This window comes from Egretta garzetta, unplaced genomic scaffold (genome assembly GCF_000687185.1).
Source record: "Egretta garzetta isolate BGI_Z169 unplaced genomic scaffold, ASM68718v1 scaffold397, whole genome shotgun sequence".
Lineage (NCBI taxonomy): Eukaryota > Metazoa > Chordata > Aves > Pelecaniformes > Ardeidae > Egretta > Egretta garzetta.
This window is the reverse complement of record NW_009260493.1, coordinates 9,134,995-9,144,747: the sequence shown is the minus strand read 5'-3', so window position 1 is coordinate 9,144,747 and position 9,753 is coordinate 9,134,995.

Below are 9,753 nucleotides of genomic sequence, written 5' to 3'. Positions count from 1 at the left end.
GGGAACGGAGGGCGAAGAGAGGAAAGCAGCTGCCATTTAAAATCTGGGAAATGTGGGGGGGGGGGTTATTTACTAAAATCTTTGCTTAGGTTTCTTTGATTTTTGAATGATCTGTTCTTAGAATAATTTGACAAAGTACGTGCTCTGGTTCTTACAGTAAGGGACCTAATAGTTCAAGTTCCTTAAATTATTGTGGGACTGTTGTTCACTGTAATTACTATAAAGTTAGCATTGTTATTTCCCATAATAACTCACAAAGTTAGTATAAACTGAACATGCATTTGTCTGAAAGGATCTGAGCATACATTATACAAGTGCAGTGGTTTTTAGATTAAAAATAAATGTAAAATGCCAAATCCAGACAGTGTTAAAGGCTTGTGGCTCCCTGGCACTGACACTGTATTTTCTGAGCTGCTTGTGGCTGTTTGGCCGTGTACTTCCCAGATAGCACTGAACCTGAATTCAGGGAGTGCTGGTAACTAGGTACAAACTTATATCTACAGCAGCAAAATAAAGCTGATCATCCCAAATTCTAGCAGACAGATGAAGGCCTGAGAGCAGCGAGAAATTAACACGTCCAGGCTTGGAGCTGAGTGGAAAATAACAGGATGTACCCATAGGGGAAATCTCATGTGGAAATGGGTAGAGTTTGTAAATGTAAGCAGCTTTTGTGTAAACAGGCCTGGAAGAATAGATAACTTAGGCAATGAGAAATGTTATACATAAATTTAAGAAGTACCCCAGGAAATTGTGATATGAGGGGCAGCAGGTCTTGCACGGCTAGCAGAGGTACGTGCTGTAGCCAACAGGCAGTAGCACAATTGATTGAAGTTGGTGCTTTCTTGTCAATAATGGGAAATACCTGGTCAGGAAACAAACAATGCATACCTGTATATTATTTACCTACATATACATGTGATGAATCGTCACTGGAAACAGGGGGATATAATTGAAGGTCCGTTCGTACTTGCTTGTATTGCTCTTATAATGGGGTTGCCCTCAGCCTTAACGCAAAGCTATTTATTCTGTAAGAAATATTCATTATACTCCTCACTGTCTGCTTATTTAAAGTGTTTTGCAGTACAATCTGACATGCCCTTGGATGTCCCATCAACATTTAGTGTCAGTACTTGCCCACCCTGGGCAGACCGGCTCGTATTTTCTAAAAATGGCAACGCCCAGGATAGGCATCTACTCTAGTTGTATGCCAAGCTCCTAATCCATTCCCATAGTGACCCATAACGGGACTGGAAGTGGAGCCCAAAAGAGGTTGTTTTACTCATCATTATGTCCTATCCTTATTTTGAGGACCAGTCTACTATTCTTACTTTTATCTGCTTTAGTGCTCTGTCACACTCACAAGCCATTCCCAACCATGCCTTGGGATCCAGATCTGGATCCAACTTTAATATGTACTAAGCCACAATCTGTCCACAACTTCATGACTAGTACAACTATATCTTGATTTTAGGTCATTAACCAACATTCATTCTAAACTGTACTTACCATGCCAGCCTAAATCTAACTGGTTACCTTTATTAGACAGACTTGGTCTAACCTTAACGAGAGTCCTGGTCCACAACTGGGCCCAAATACTATACCCAATTTTGAGTTTTAAAACTGGACTGTGTGATAGCCTTGAACGCCCTAAGAGGTCCCAATGGTGATTTATCTCCTAAATTAATGCCTCATCTAACCAGATGTCATTTTAACAAAACTGAATGACCTATGATCCTACCTTTGGCTGAGAATCTGGTCATTGGGATGGAGCTGAAGGCCGGGGGCACCACAGCAGGTCAGGCCTAAGCAATAGTCATCCTGCTTTGCCTAAGAGAACCGAATGTTCAAGAGGAGGAACAGTACGGAACTTATGCAGTGGGATTGCACCCAGGTGTCTCTGCCAAGGCACGAAGCCCTGTCAGACTCCATGGATTAGATGACACGGAGCCGCAAGCCTCACCAAACATGGAAGAAGAGCAGCATTTGCATGAGGAAGAAATTACCCTCTTTATCCAGAGACAGAAAAGGAGATGGACTTTTCAAAATTACTGTAAACGTCATGTTACTCTGGCAAAAAAAACCTTCATGAAAATGACAGTTTGTTTAAGGAAAATAAATGTTTATGAGAGAAATAGTTAAGCTTTGGGGTTTTTTTCCTATGTGAGTGCCATTCCTTTTGGAAGATGGATGACAAGTGAGTATACAGGTGTCTTTTAATTGATGATAGGTAAGGCCTGTCTAGTTCTTGATGGCCTTAGAAGACTTTCAGCTGCTTTGTATTAGTAGCTTAAAATTACAGGAATTGAGTGAAAATTAAAAGTGGCTACAACACAATGTGATGCAGAAATCTCTCTCCCTATTTCCCCAAGGTGCTTGTTAACATGTACATGGCAGAGATGTCCTGCCTGTGTTCTTCAAAACCATCTTCTTATTTCCAGATGTGCCAGATGAACTGAGGACTGCAGTTTGACTATGGGGGAATAGGTTTGTCTGTACCATAGCCCTGCATTTGTATAGTGTGACAGACTATATGCAGAGCGGTCGCTTAAATTTACAATTCAGTAACTGAGAACAGAAAGGATAATGATAATTATTTCCTTTTTCCCTGTTGCTCTCTTTACTCTTAAGTATTGATCCTATGGATTGCTTTTTTTTTTTTTATATGAATTGTCTTTTGGTAAGGATGAAAAAAAGTATTTTTAAATGTGTGAGGCCCTTGATCTTCAAACAGAAAAGTCTGGGATCTTGGTCAATGTTCATGAAGTTCTATATTTCTATTTTATTGGTGAGAAGTTTCACAGCAATTCATCATGGGGGCAGTAGTGTTTGTGAGATTAGAGCAATGATTAGGCAAAAGTAGCAAAAAAATAAATATATAAGAGCACATCCTGTTCCATTTGCTAAATTATCTTCTTTGATATCAGAGGAGCAGAAATTCACCCTGGGTGCCTACCCCAATGATTCACACTCTCAGAGGTCAAATTTGCTGCTTCTCTAAATTTGTATACTGGTTTTGGCAGGGATGGAGTTAGTTTCTTCGTAGTAGCTTGTATGGTGCTGTCTTTTGTATTTGTGATGAAAAACAGTGTTGATAACACCCCCCTAGTTTAGCTGCTGCTGAGCAGCACCTCACAGCCTCCAGACCTTCTCTGTGAGTAGAGTAGGGGTTGGGAGGGGGCACAGCCAGGGCAGCTGACCCCAACTGACCAAAGGGATACCCCGCACTATATGACATAGTGCTCAGCAATAAAACCTTAGGGGAAAAAAGGAGGAAAGGGGGGAGTCGGAGTTATGGCACTTATCTTCCCTTCCATGATGGAGCCCTGCTTTTCTGGAAGTGGCTGAACACCTGCCTGCCGATGGGAAGTAGGGAACGAATTCCTGATTTTGCTTCACTTGCACACGCAGCTTTGCTTTACCTTTTTATAGGTCTTTATTTCAACTCACAAGTATTCTCACTTTTACCCTTCCAATTCTCCGCTCCCCCCACCCCACTGCAGGGGAGTGAGTGAGTGGCTGGGTGGGGCTGAGCTGCCTACCGGGATTAACCCACAATGTTGCTTTTTGGTACCCAGTGTGGGGACAGAGGGGTTCAAGATAATGACAGATTTGATTGGAATGTGCTAGACCAGATTTCTAGCTGTTACAGCTGTTTAGCTATTAATTGGCAGGCTCCTGCGCTTGCCACAGGACTTGCTTGCTTTGCTGTATATTCAAGTCTGGTGATAGTGGCTGCTATTTGCTGTACTGCTTATCGTCTTAACTTTGCTGTGCCTGGGAACATTTCAATATCAGCAATGGCAACATGCCTGCGCCGGCATGCGGCCAGGGCATTGTTGCTGTTCCTGTACTGCTGTAGCAGGCATGCTGTAACTACAGTCTGAACTCCAGCTGAAGGGACTGTGACCTGTGAGTAACTCCATGCTGGAGCAGATACACCCCAAAGCGTGTGTGTCTGCAGATAGGTCCACAGTGGAGCAGGTACACCCCTGAATCACACAATCATAGAATCATTTTGTTTTGAAAAGACCGTTAAGATCATCAAGTCCAACCATTAACCTAACACTTCCAAGTCTACCATGTCCCTAAGCACCACATGCACAATTCTTTCAAATACCTCCTGCGATGGGGCTCAACCACTTCCCTGGGCAGTCTGTTCCAATGCCCAACAAGCAGTGAAGAAATTTTTCCTGATGTCCAGTTGAAACCTACCCTGGCGCAACTTGAGGCCGTTTCCCACCAATGGTGTTCTCCATCCTTCTTTACTCTTTCCAAGGTGTGGTGTATATCTTCTGTATCATGATGAACAGTGGTTAGAGTTTTCTGTCCATTATTTTGGATGCGTTTTAACAGTTGGCACAGGTCAACATGTTGTAGTAGTTTCTTCACCAAGGTAAGATTCATTCCAATGGGGGTTGGCAATAAATCTTGACTCAATGTATAATTAGATTGTAACAATTGATAAGACATAACTGGAGCTGAATAATGAAAGTCACATCCTACAACTTTAGTAAAGTTGCAAATACAAATATTTGAGTGATTGGTCTCTACAGTACTATTATCTACAAGTATAAAATCACAAAAGGGTTCTCATACAAACACATCCTTTTCCAATATACACAAGTACAGTTTCAGGGGTTTCATCGGGATGTATTTCAAAATGACAAACATTTTGTTCAGTGTGAAGGCCAATGTCTTGGGCTTTGATGAAGTTACTTTCACAAATAAATCTTTGTAAGCAGCATTGTTAGGGTTTGGATCAGTAGCATGAGCACAGCATTTCCGTTTATCATCCTGCAGGGCGCTGCAAGAGAAAACAGAGACTTGATTTGGTGGGGAGAGTCCGAACAGGTTACCCCATTAAAAAGAAGGGAAAATCCATCATGCACTAATTCTGTGTTTCGCACCACTGCTATCAGTACCTTCCCAGGCAAGTGGGCCACGAGGTTTAGCTAAAGTCATTGGCACAATACCAATGGATGGTAGATTGACCATCACAGGCTGTCCTGGCTGCAATGTAGTCGGACAGTCTCTTCTCCCAGTAAGTGGAGTACTGAGCTCAGTTTTTAAGTTCCGGCACTACGGCCTTATGTTGCCATTTACCATTTACCCTTTTTGCTGAAGCATTCGTAAAACAAATGTTTTCTGTTGGTGTTCCCTCAGTGAGGGGTGGTGCATCCAGAATGGGTGAAGGTTTAAAAGGTTGTTGTAATGCTAGAGGGTCTGTGTTCACAGGTACCTGTAATTTGGAAACTTTGGTGTGCCCTTTAGTTAACTGCATGTGTTCTGCAACTCCTGTCAGGCAGGCACACCATTTTCTGACAGTGTGTTTTTGTGCAATTCCCTCCAGGGGAGCAGTCCCTTTTAGGATTGCTTCTAGTAAATTAAATGGTCCTCTCGTCTGTACACGCTGTCCCTGATGTATCACACAGAATCACACAGAATCGTATTTTCTCAACCTGTTTCACAGCTCGGACTAAAGATAAAAGTCCCTTTTCCCATTCAGCGTATCGCTGTTCTGTCTCTTTAAAGGTGGTTGAGCTAAACAGTTTCGGGCCATTAGGACCAATCTGAAACAGCTTACAGTAAGTATTCAGTGAAACCCCATTCAGTTGTAATAGGGTCACGGGGGTGTACTGGTCCCAGTGACTGATAAGTTTTTAACTCTTCAGTTAGTTTTGACCGGCTCTGTATGTTCTAATTTCCACTCCCAGGGTTTGCTTTTCCTTAGGAGGGAGTATAATGGGCAAGAATCCAGGTACATGCTTCCTCCAATATCCTGAAGTTCCCGTTAATTGCTGTAACTCTTTCCTGGATTGGGGCATTTGCAGCTTGTCGATTTTTCTTAAGGTGTCTGGAGGAATCACTGTACTGCACCAAGTACCTAAAAATTTTACTTCTTTACTTGCCCCCTGACACTTTCTGGGTGGAATCTCAATTTCTGCTTTATTTAGTGTTTGCCACACTGCTGCTGCTGCTTCCCCCACCTCCTCAGGGGAAGTTTCTCCAATCAGGATATCATCTATGTATTGGTACAGCTTCACTTCTTGGGGGAGCGAGATTGTCTGTAAAAGTGCAGCGTGAGCGATTGTGGGTGAATGTTGATACCCCCGTGGGAGTCTGTTAAAGGTGTATTGTATCCCCTCCCAAGTGAAAGCAAACTTCTCTTTACCCTCCTCCTTGAAGGGAACCATAAAGAACATAGCCTTTACATCTAGCACTGCCATCCAGGGGTGCGCAGCTGCTTGCAAAGTAGCTGTTGAGTTTGCAATGTTTGGCACAGCAGCCGTTCGCGGGGCTGTATTCACATTCAGGCGCCGATAATCAATCGTTAAACGCCACCTCCCATCTGGCTTCCGAACTGGCCAGACTGGTGAGTTGTACGGAGAGTGGGTTCTGGAGATAATTTGTCGTTTCTCCAAATCAGCTATGACTTCCGAAATTCCATTTCGTGCCGCAGCAGAAATCGGATATTGGGGTACGTTAGTAATTTGTGACTCGGGGAGCGCAGGGGCTGCGCGCAGCGCCCGCACCGGAGCCTGCCGGGTTTTGTGTGGGTGCTGAAGCCAAAGGACCGCACGCTGCCATTCGGCAGGCGCCAGGTTCGTCCGTTTAAAACATCGAAACCTAAAATATTTTCATGATGATCTTCAACTGCAAAGCGAGCAGCCGCCAGGCGCTTCTCGCCCGGGAGCCGTAATTTGACCCTGGCTGTTTGGCACACAGCTCCCCCTCCGTTCACACCGGTAATCTTAACTCTGTGCCGTCCGGGTCGCACGCCCAGTTTCTCGGCATCTTGTTGTGTTAGTATTTAAATTTGTGCTCCTAGATCTATTAAAAACCTTACCAATTGTCTTTGAGTTGGAATTCTTCTTTTTTTGGAATTAAAATGTATGGGCCACCATCACTTACCCACTGACAAGCTTCCACTTTCCGGACAGGCAGGCCCAATTGCCTTCCGGACACTACTCGTTTTTTGATTCCATGTCCTGCAATTCCTCCCTCAGGGGGAAGAAGGGGTTGTCTCCCTTTCGGGGGACTGGTGCTGGAGGAGTTGAAATACGCTCCTTCTTTTCACCCTTATCTCGTTTCTGGAATGCTTCAATCAGAGTCAAGATAATGCCAGTAGGCTGACCTTGAATCGCAGCTCTGGGGATGCCCAGGGCTAATGCAGTCCGCCATAATTCATTCATCCGTTCTCAACATTCTGTTTGCGGGTCTTTAAATTTGTTTCCTTTCCATTTAGTTTCTGTTCCCTGTTTTACGGGTCTTTGTGATCTCCTCCCCGGGGACTTCAGGTGTTGGGTTTCAGCTAGTGTATCATCCCAGCCCATTTCACGGCTGTAATGCTGTGCCTATCATCCCAGCCCATTTCACAGCTGTAATTCTGTGCGTCAATTCTGCCCAGGGAGGGAGTCGCTTGTAGGCTTTTTGAGCAATTATCACCCAACCCCTCACTGTGTTCTGTGTCTTTCTTAATCTCATCTCGTTTTGCAACTAAGTGAGGTTTAAGAATTGCCGGGGCTCCTCTAATCAGTGGTTTTAACACTGCGAAATCTACTGTAGCTGATAGTGGAACATCGTGGGGCTCTCATTTGTGCATGGCTTGTATGCAGGCTGCTTTCGTGACAGCTGTAGAGAGTTTACTTAGAGATTTAATGGGGATTATGGAGGGTTCACCTTGCTCCATGATGTCTATTCCTCCAGCCCAATAAGCTTCTCGGCTGGTGATTATGTGGGGTGTATTGGTCAGGTCCTAAATTTGAGAAGACTCCTGGACCTCAGCAGCCACTTGCTTCGTCTTCACTCAACATTATTCTGTCACTGCCATTTAGGTATACTCGCCACAAATACTCGGTTTTCTGCTGTATCTATCTTGTAAATTTGTCAATTGCAATGGATCCCAGGGGATGGTTCATGTAGTATGTCATGGATGACCACCCTGAGGTTCCACAGTTCTTTCTGTTTTAACAACAGGTCTGGCTTCATATTTAGGAGGCTTTGTGGGGAACAAAGAGTTATCTTCTGGCTCACTGTCATGAGGATCACCCCAGATATCCCCATCCCAGTCTTCAGGGGATACTATTAGTTTCCTGATTTGTATGATGTCAGGGGGGTGGGGAGCCTGCATAAGCATCAGCTCGACTCTTTCTCCCAATTTTTGTCTCTTTTCCTCCTGTAACTGTCTCTGCAACTGTTCAATTTATAAAGAGAGTAACAACTCAGTTGCCTTTCTACCTTCTATTTCTGTCTCTAGGTCCTCTTCCTTTCTGTTTCTGTTTATTCTTTCTTGATATGCCACATCTAACAGGCACTTAGCATCTTACAGATAACTCCTTTCCCTTTCCCATCTTTTGTTCAGCCCCTAATTACTTTTAGGAGCTCTTCAATAGCTTCCCAAATATGCCAACTGTCACGAGTCCATTCTTCTGAGAACTTGCGACTTGGATTCACTCCATGCCTCCGTAAATAATCAGTGATACTACTTGCCATCCTGCTGACTACGCCAATTTGTTGTGGATGGAGTGAGAGGGAGGCAATGAGATTCGATGGCAAGGTACACTTGGTTATTTACTGCACAGAGGACAGGGTTAGACAAAGCTGTCAGGGAGACCCTCCCGTGGAGTCATGAGGTTCAGAAAAGATCCCCTTGCTTTCTAAACTCCCTCAGAGAGGAGTCTAGGTGCGGCTGGATCCAATCCTAGTCCCAGGCTTGGTCAACGGTTTATGTCTAAAGGATTATATATGCACAATCAATCCTTTATGTGACTTAGCTAAGATGTCAAAGTTAGCATGCTGTTAGCCACTTACGAGAATGTGTTGCAGTAAGGAATCTCTCAACCTCGAGGAGTAACCTTGAGAGGCGTCCCTGCTCAAAGGGAGATCCTGGAGTGCAGCCCGCTGCCCTGCAGGAGAGCTCAAAGGGCTCTTGGGCTGCTCAGTATTTATGGGGGTAAGAGAATTGGCTCATAGTCATATACCACTGTGCTTAGATGGGCACATGCCACAATAGCCCTTGGGTATTGTATTGTTATCTGTCTCCCCCCACATCCAGTGGGTGCATCTTTCATGACCAGACACATCTACCACTACTGCCAGAGGTGGTTATCACTTAAAAGACGTCGAGGGAGGGGGAGTCGGAGGCGAGGGGAGAGCACACCACCACAGCCATTTGTCTTTAATGAGTACATCTATCACTACTGAAAAAAAAACATGTAACAGGGAGAAAGAAGTATGTGGCAAAGATGGATTGCAACTAAACGGGAGGCATCCTCTGGTGCTAAATTAAGGGAAGGGACCTGAAAACATAGGCGTGACTCAGAGCAGGAGTTAAACTGTCTGCTTTCATATTGGTTTTGTTTAGTATGTTTAACACTTTCTTTGAAGATAACACATACTCTGGATTCCAGCTTTTAACCAAATACTTGACTACTTGAATTTGTGTCAGTTTTGCATTTTATTGCTTAGCAACATATTACTCCTGTTTTCCTGATTTTAGTTTACCTAATGCCATGTGACAGACCAGATCGCTGTACATAGCTAATGCTTTTCAGCCTTTGACCTTCCCGAGTGACTAACTTTCCTGCTTACTTTGGCTTCCTGAAAACCTATCGCTGATGCAAAAGCCAGCATCTCATAAAAAAAAGTGTGAACAAAGTACGTACACACTTGAAGCAGGGGTAGCGTCTTAGTCGCAGCTAACCCGGCTGGGGAGGCTGAGGAACGCAGCGTACGTGCAGCTGAGAGGCAGAT